A 9519-nucleotide genomic window follows, 5' to 3' on the forward strand; every position below is an offset into this window, starting at 1 on the left:
ATAAAACAACTGATGGAACTCACAGCCACAAGATGTGGCTACTAACAGGTGGCTTTTTTAAATTGTCGTACAAATTCATGGAGTATTAAGTCCATCAATAGCTTATCAGTAACTGTAAGATATGATAACTAAATCTATGGACCAATTAGGATAACCAAGGGATGGTTTATTACCCCTCATGTCATGTTTTAAAGCTGGGCACTGTTAGGGAAAAAACATACCTAGTACAAGAAGGGCATATTTTTCTGACTGAGGCATCAAAAACAGGCTCAAATAGAGACACTGGCTTTATAAGCCATTATAACCAGTGCTGTACATCTGCTGCAATTTGATGAGTAAAGAGCTCCATTTCCGAAGGATCTGAGTTTTCATTTTAAAGAAGTTCCTAGAATTACAGTATATGAGTGGAAGCTAAAGATTTCCTGTTGGCAAGGTCATGCCTCAACCACAATTATGCAAAATGAGAACATGCTAATTTGCTTAGTTTGCATAATTTATACAAGTCTCAGAAATGGGTTCATTTCTGGGGGAATTTGCTGTAGAACTACCCCCCCCCAAAAGTCAGTACACACAGAGACCCGAATATAACATACTCTAACAGCAAGTTCTACTTGATTCCAGCTTTCTACTGGCAATCAACAGAACACTCAGCCCTGCTCAGACAGACTAAAATAGGCTACATTACTTTCAGTGCCCTTTCTCTTACATGTTCCTAGAAATCTATGGAACAAAGCTTGCTACTTTTTGCCACTATATAACTGAATCATTGGTGCTGCTAGGTCCTAAAATTTGCTTTGTATTGAAATGATGTTTTAAAGTGAACTGCAAACGCAACTCAAGTGGCAAACAAGAACTCGAACAAATTAAGATAAAACTTGCATTAATTTAATGAGAACCATACGGATCATCCTTCCCGGTGGCAAGGAGCTGTTTCCTTTTCATGCAGATCTATTCTCTGTAACAATAATCCTTAAAGCCTTCATAAGATCAGCTTCAGATATCATAAACAGCTCAAAAAATAGCACTATAAAAACAGCAGTGCCAGCAGGCATTGGACCAAGAGTCAGGTTGGAAGTGGAGCACACAAGACAGCCATGGGTTGTGGGGCTTCCAGTGACCCAGGTGAGTTGGTGCGGCTTGGCAGCAAGAGCTTAAAGGGTTTGCAACAGAGCAGCCAAGAAATGATGTATGGTACCACAACCATGGACGCAGGTGGCGCTGTGGTCTAAATCACAGAGCCTAGGGCTTGCCGATTAGAAGGGTGGAGGTTCACGCGACGGCGTGAGCTCCTGTTGCTCAGTCCCAGCTCCTGCCAACCTGGCAGTTCAAAAGCACGTCAAAGTGCAAGTAGATAAATAGGTACCGCTCCAGCGGGAAGGTAAATGGTGTTTCTGTGCGCTGCTCTGGTTCACCAGAAGCGACTTAGTCATGCTGGCCACATGACCCTGAAGCTGTACACCGGCTCCCTTGGCCAGTAAAGCGAGATGAGCGCCGCAACCCCCGAGTTGTCCACAACTGGACTTAATGGTCAGGGGTCCCTTTACCTTTCCACAACCTTGCTGAATAATTTTTGCTACTGAGGAGAGTAGTGGTTTCTCAAGAAAGCAGGGGAGAGTTGCACAAAAACTGCTTCGTATGGGCAGCACTTCTTATCACGCTTAAGGGTGTGATGAATCAATCCTTGGACTTTGGGTGGAAGTGGGGAATAAGACAATTAATTGGTCCTGTTTCGCCCTAACTGTGGGAGCCAAGGTAATCTAATGAGCTGCCCTGATCCACTTTGCTTGATCTAGTGTGGGGGTAGCAGCTTCAAGTTTTCCCCCTTTTCTTTTAAAGCTTGTCACAGTAAGTTAACACTGAGGAGTGCACGTTCAACAACACAATGCTTATTTGCCTTACGCAGGCGGAGCAAATTGTGTTCAATCAAAATTCCTGCACTTCCAAGCGGCAACATTATCAGTAAGAGGGAAATGAAGCAAGGAAAATGAACGCTCTGCTGTTAATGCTGCACACTTTTTGTTTTATGACACATTACAGTGGTACCTTGGTTTAAGAACAGCTTAGTTTATGAGCAACTTGGATTAAGAACGCTGCAAACCCGGAAGTAGGTGTTTTGGTTTGTGAACTTTGCCTTGGAATAAGAACATGTTCCGCTTCCTGTTGAGTGTGTTCCATTTGTAAATTGAGTCCCCCGCTGCTATGGGAAAGCACGCCTTAGTTTAAGAACGCTTTGGTTTAAGAACGGACTTGTGGAACGGATTAAGTTTGTAAACCAAGGTACCACTGTACTAGGAAGTGTAGGACAGGTGCAGGCTAGCCATCAGTGACAGTCCTGCCCATCTTATTCTGTTACTGAAAGACACTACATCTCTTTTTTGTCAAACAAAGTAAGATTCCAGGACTGTGTATCGAATTTGCATGCAAAGCTCCCTATTTCTAAAACTGGATTCTAGTTGAGTCTTAGGGTGTATGGGAGAGGTGTGGTCAAATGAAGCTTGCAGAATCAACATGGGAGCCGAAGAGTTGAGTTTTAGCCAAATGAAAGACAAACACTGACGATGACAGAAATCAAGGAGAAAAGCAGCAATTTCAAGCAAATTATGCCCCATCTCTAATTGTGAATTTGGGTCCTAGAGTAGCTAAACAAGCGGAACGGCTGGGATGCAGAATCTTTAAGTAAAACCAGGCTGCATTTTAGGTTTCTACAATCACCTCCATTCACATTGCATAACATTTATTTTCCAGGGCCACCAGAATGTGAAGAGAGGTAAGATATAAAAGTAGCGAAAATTGTTACCCACTTGGTAAAACGATGAATGAGAGTTAATTGAGACTTAATTCAATCAACACAAATCTGTTCATTTAATGTAAGAAAAATAAAGTTCTAAGAATGCATTTATCAAATCAAGGACCGTAGAATCACAGAATCTGTAGAGATGAAAGGTACCCTGAAGGTCATCTGATACAACTCCCTACAATGCAGGAATCTCAAGAAAGCATCCATGACAGATGGCTACAACTTCTTCCTTTCCCAGTCTTAACCAGAATTTGACATTCTCACCTTAACAAGGATTTGAAAGAGATTAACTCTGATTAAGAGGGAACCTGGTTTGTATTAGTTAGTGCAGATGTAACGTTAAACCACTGTTAAAGAGGCCAGGGAAAATTTGCTCCAGAAAATGGAAGAGGAGGAGGGACACCACGGACCAATGTATTTCTTAACTATAGTTAATAAAAATGCCGTAATGTAAGGGTTATAGCATTCTGCCCAAATTTCTTCAAGGTGAAGGAATGGCAACAGGATCCTGGGATATAACCCAGAAAGCCCTTAAAAACACATGAATAAATTACACACGAACAATCACACAATCACGTGTACAGAGCCATGTTCACACATCAAATTAACCATTGTTTATCGTTATTTCCACCAGCTAAATTGAACTTTAGATTCCTGCACTCCCCCTTCCACCTCCCTTTGTGGCTGGGAAGAAGCACGCAGGAGCTATTAGTTTCACTTTGAGTAAATCATGACTTCCTGTACCAGCTGAATCTGGAATTGTAGATCAATGCGACTTTGATTAATTTCAAAACAAGCCAACTCCAAACCATGGGTCATGAAGCTGGTTTGTTTAAACCAACCAGAGTTAGCATTAACTCATGATCCCCCGTTTGGACAAAATGAGAAGTTGTGTATTACCGAAAGTGAAAGCATCTACAGTCCTTGTTCCAGTCACAGAAGAAAGGGGAGCAGGGAGCAGCCCAAGGGTTACTAGGGTTGGACATCACAATAAACCTTATCATGATATGCAAACTAGGTCACTGTGCAAACAACTCTAAAATGTCAGGTGTCACACTTTCACAATTAAATGAGCTTAGAACGACACTCCTATTTAGTGCCAAGTACTATAATTATAAACAAATCATTTCTCTTTCATCTACTCTTTTGATCAATGACACATTTAATCCAGTAAAAGCCTTTTAATCAAGAAAGCAATCTAACCAATTAGATAACCAATCACTGCAGCTTTCTGCAAAATGCCACTTGAACATTCATATATGGTGCAAAGGCTTTTGAACTAGTGTTTAAATATGACTGATGAACTCATTTAATGCAATATGCCGCCAACAGAAGCATGCACTCATTAAAATGTTTTTCTTTTGGTTCAGGGCAGAAAGTGAAGGCAGGTAAGTTGTGTTGCAACACACACACACACACACAAAATGTAAAGTGTCCTTACTCGTGTTAATAGGAACGCAAAGCCACGGGATGGTTAGAATTTGTTTAAAATTATTATTTATTAAATTTGTTAGATGCTTCATCTTGCCCAAGGCAACCCAAAGAGACACACAACCAGTACTAAATTAAAACGTGGCCTTTAAAAAGGTTATCAATAGAAAATTATTCCAAGTGAATAAGCAAGCAGTAATGGGTAATGCTGGTGTCACAGCTTCACAACATAGTAGCTACCGTATTTTTCGCTCCATAAGACGCACCAGACCACAAGACGCACCTAGTTTTTGGAGGAGGAAAACAAGAAAAAAAATATTATGAATCCCAGAAGCCAGAACAAGAAGAGGGATCCCTCTTGCTGTTCTGGCTTCTGGGATAGCTGCGCAGCCTGCATTCGCTCCATAAGACGCACACACATTCCCCCTTACTTTTTAGGAGGGAAAAAGTGAGTCTTATAGAGCAAAAAATACGGTAAGTTATGAACTACAAACCCAGATGTCCTCAGTTCAAATATTGCTTCCCCTAGGAGCTCACAGATCTACCTCCTGGGAAGTCACTCTTAGGCTCAGTGTAATGGGGTTTCCCCCCTCTACCTCCCATGCCACTCCCACTGGTATGCAGAGGAAGGAAAGGGTGGGCTGTTGATGGCCATAGCCAGGCTTTATTGGGGGGAGGCTTTATGGGGGAGGACAGAACCAAGTTATCTGTGATGTGATTGGTCAGCTAGTTTTTTTTTATTTATTGACTTAATTTGGGGGGGCAGCTGCCCCCTTGAATATACCCATGGGGCTGTTCTAACTGGCAGCATGCTGAATTTCTCCCACAGCACTGTGGGATATAATCCACTGAGAGCAGTCAAGTACAACATTCCTTGTTTTCCTAGAGTGGACATGCAAGGGAATGTTTGGTCCAGCCAGTCGAAACTTCCTCTTCCTCCTGGCTTGGAGCATCCTTCCTTGCAAGTGACTAGTGGGTGGGCCTGACTTTTCCAGACCTGGTAAAAGGACAAGGGATGCTGCCACTCTCTCTGTTTTCCATCTTCTTTTCGTCCTGCGAACTTCCTGAAATGAACTGCTGGCTGCCAACCGAGCAGTCCCTCAGGTCATCTACCTTATGGGGTAAACGTGTTTTTATACATTTGTAACTTTAAGCCTAAAGTCTGCCTTCAGTGATCACACTGTGTTCTGCCTGATCATGAGTAAACTTTGTTTTTATTGCTTATGAATAAGACTGTGGTGTCTTTCTTTTAGGGGGGATTCAAGGGGTCTTACCAGGAAAATATTAGAACACATTTCAATCTGGATAAGCCAGACTGAATTGTGTAATGTCTTAAGAAACTCACACGAGTTTGCAACTAGTTCTTTGCTGTGCGTGAGAAGGGGAATGTAAACTCTGCTAAGTAAAGGAACTTGCTAGCGCAAGTTAGGAAGGATATTAATAAACAATATATCCTCTCCTGCCACCCTGAACATTTCCACAAGCACTAGAATATATGGGTGGTATTCAATGCGAGTCCTGCTTGTTCATTTCAATGGGTCTTCTGAGTAGCACTTAGTTAAATACTGGCTTTAGTGCACAAGCAGTTTGCATGGATAGCAGTGTTTGCCCCCTCCAATATGGTGAGTTACAAAATATAACCATATCCCTACTCCCTTTCATTTTGACTTACGCTCCAATTCTTAGAGACCCCACCTAATGGGGAAGTACCATAACATATTTTTGATAATTCTGTGACTGAATCCCTGCGCTTATGCTCTACACGGAAGGAAGGAAGGAAGGAAGGAAGGAAGGAAGGAAGGAAGGAAGGAAGGAAGGAAGGAAGGAAGGAAGGAAGGAAGGAAGGAAAGCCTGGGTGGGGAAAAGAAAAGAGCGGGAGTATTACAGGATAGACGCACTCCACAATTTGGCTGCCATCTACAGGGCTATGACGACTTTGAGCTTGCTGCCCTCTGCTATTAGTAGGGATCACACATTAGTTGAAATTCATCTAATATACCTCAGGGTTCCTGTTTATCAAGCTAACCTGCACTATATCTCTTCCTTACTACGACAAATGAATTGTTTAGGCCGCCAACACAAAGCACTTATGTTGGACAAGGATCAAAGGCAGATATTCAAGAGGAAGTTAACAGGTTGGTATCTTTCCCCAGCCCTTCTGTGTTGTTCCTCTTGCCACACAGCATAACAACACATCATGTTATGTAACGTTACTTGATTCCTCCTGGCTTTCCAGCATCTAATGCAAGCATAGGAGAGGTGGTGGCGTGTGTAAGATTCATATGCAGACAGCTCTGATACAGAGGCATCAATGGAGGCCTGGAAAGGCGTGAAACAGAAGCATTTTTAGGAAAATGCCCAAAATAGGACTGGAATCCACCTGATGCTGCTTTATAAACAGGGGGTGAAGGAAGTCGTGTATGCCAGTCCAGCCTAATACTTTGCTTTTCTGTTTTTCTTGAGCTAAAAATAGCTTAATTCCATCAAAACCATCTGTTCTTTGATTTTATGGTGGTTGGTTTTTTTTAAGGGTACGTTACAGAGCCAATAAATGTTTCTTGTCTCTTATCAGCCTGGAAAGGAAGTCATGAGAATGGAAAAGCTGATTCCCAATTACCTGCTGCCTGGAACATTTGGCACCTTCGGTTATAGAAAAATGAAAAACGAAAAAAAAATATCCTCGGTATTTGCTCAACGGGAAATTTGATTGGCTGCGGCATACTGACAATTGCTCCCAGAATTGATCAAGGATGGTTGTAGCAGAACTAGGCTAACCCAACTGCATCCAAAAGACTTGCGGTGAAAAAGAAGAACAGCTCTGTAAAACCATAGGCTTCTCCTGCATATCAGTCCATACCAGTGTAGCACCACAAGAAAGCCCCACAACAACTTCTTTGGGACAGGCTTCCCACAGCTATAGGACAGGTGCTGAGAACATCCATCTGCATGCTACAACTTGACATGGGAAGAATGAGCACCAATTTCTTGCCAGATCAGAGATTGTATAATAACGAGCCTTTTTGCTAAAGTCGGGAATACCTCATGTTGTAACAATGCCGTGTGGAAATATGGGGAAAGTGTTAGAATATCAGATACAGTGGTACCTTGGGTTACATATGCTTCAGGTTACATACGCTTCAGGTTACAGACTCTGCTAAGCCAGAAATAGTACCTCAGGTTAAGAACTTTGCTTCAGGATAAGAACAGAAATCATGCTATGGCGGCGGCAGGAGGCCCCATTAGCTAAAGTGGTGCTTCAGGTTAAGAACAGTTTCAGGTTAAGAATGGACCTCCAGAACGAATTAAGAACTTAACCCGAGGTACCACTGTACAGTCACACCTCGAGTTGAATGTGCTGCAGGTTGAGCGCTTTCGGGTTGTGCTCCGCGGCAACCCGGAAGTAACAGAGCGCGTTACTTCTGGGTTTTGCCACTCGCGTATGTGCAGGCGCTCAAAATGGCGCCACGTGCATGCGCGTGGCAAAACGTGACCCGCGCAGACGCACCATCGCGTCTTACGTTCCATTCAGGATGCGAACGGGACTCCGGAATGGATCCCGTTCGCATCCCGAGGTACCACTGTATATAATCTAATGGCCCCTTAAACCTATGTTACGGTCGTCATAATGCAATGTCTAGGTACCATTCCCTGCCCCTGTAGGATGATTGTCGTTGTTGTTGTTGTTCATTTCATTTCTATGCTGCTTTGCATTTTAAAGAACAAATCTCAAACCGGTTTACATAAAATATCAAATAAAACAATCCAGAATAAAACAAATTCAAGCTTCAAGGAAAATATTTCAGATCCTTCTCTGACATTCTGCTTTCCTCAGTCACTATCTGCTTTCAGGACTTATTGTAGTGGGAAGGTGGGACTGAAAAATTTTAAACAAATAAGAACAATGGTATCTTCCACTGGTTTGCAAATATTTGAACTTTTCAAGGCAAGGACTCTAGAATCAAGTGTCCAATCTGTGGCGAAATTCATACAATGGTTCAACCTCGCAGAATACTGTTATACTTACCTTAAGGTGGTCATGCTTGAATAAAGGAACTTCAGAGAAAGATTATGTAGGGTGAATCCAGTGAATTATAATTTATCAAGATTTCAATTCTATCACCCCAGAGGCCTGAGATAATAGTCTTTAATCCTCAAAAGGTGTTAATTAGCTTACCAATGCTAGGAAGTTTGTGTTAATGTTGCTTTGTGAATTGTAAATAATCATTTTTGACAAAATCAAAATTTAACGTAATTATTACCACCTTTATTATTTGCATTTCTTTCTTCTCTGATGTTACTGCTTACTTTTCTTCTTCATTCTCTTGAGACAGACAGATGCCAGCCAGCCAGCCAACCAGAAACACCCACACCCACCTTAGGATATTATTTCATGCAGCTGGTGGATTCTAATGCACTGAGGTTTATGCCTTTTTTATTGTGGTGTAAGACACTACCTTATGATTCATAAATCAACCTTCTATAATAGATACAGTTCGCCCTACAAATAAATTTGTAACTAAAATAAAAATCTGCTGTTCTGTAACCTTCATTTAGTAGCCAGACACTGAACGAGTTATTCCACCTGCACACTTTAATGATTCCTCTGGCATAAAAACCCAAATGCAAATTCTGGAGAAAGAAAGTAATACGTAAAAATATGGGTCTGTGTGCTTGGGAAGAACAATTGAGTTAGTAAGCCAGGTGTTCAACTTAAGTTGGGAATAGTGCAAGACTGACTTTTGAAAGCGTCTCTATGACTGTGGGGGCTAGAAATAATAATAATTATTATTATTTTGTTTATTCCCCACCCATGCAGCTTTTCCTGTCTGGCATGCTAGCAAGGGAGTCTGACATGCAAGAGCATTTGAGCACCTGTTTCTGACCTGCAATCCAAGTGATCTCAGGAGGGCTGCACCGGGTCAGACTACTTGTCCATCCAACCCAGAAGTATGCATTCTCTCTGGCAATGACTGCCCAGTGTATATCAGACTGAAAGGTCTTTCCTAGCACCTGCCACCTGAGACTTTTTAACCTGGAGATGCCAAGAATTTGACTAGGGACCTTCTCTGCATGCAAAGCATGCCTTCTTCCACTATGCAACGGTCCTTCCTCTCCCCTCAAGAGTTATTGCACCAAGCAGCCATGACCTTTCAGTATTGCCTGTTTTCAGTACTGCACATGGCTCAAACTGAATTGTCTCTTTTAATTTGTAAGCGTGGGTAAGGATCACGTTCGCTGAAGTTTGAAAAGCAGACTAAGACACACAAGGAGGTAATCAGGAAGGCTGGACA

General features: G+C 42.1%; 1 long non-coding RNA gene across 1 annotated transcript; it reads left to right on the forward strand.

Annotated features, from left to right (window-relative positions):
* The first annotated feature begins 1674 nt into the window (after positions 1-1674).
* On the forward strand, positions 1675-5459 carry LOC309365537. Its single transcript, XR_014166227.1, has 2 exons — positions 1675-4469; positions 4708-5459. It is a non-coding gene; the product is annotated as an uncharacterized lncRNA (long non-coding RNA).
* Positions 5460-9519: the final 4060 nt, after the last annotated feature.

The sequence above is a fragment of the Podarcis melisellensis genome, assembly GCF_964234715.1.
Source record: "Podarcis melisellensis genome assembly, chromosome: 2".
Taxonomy (NCBI): Eukaryota; Metazoa; Chordata; class Lepidosauria; order Squamata; family Lacertidae; genus Podarcis; species Podarcis melisellensis.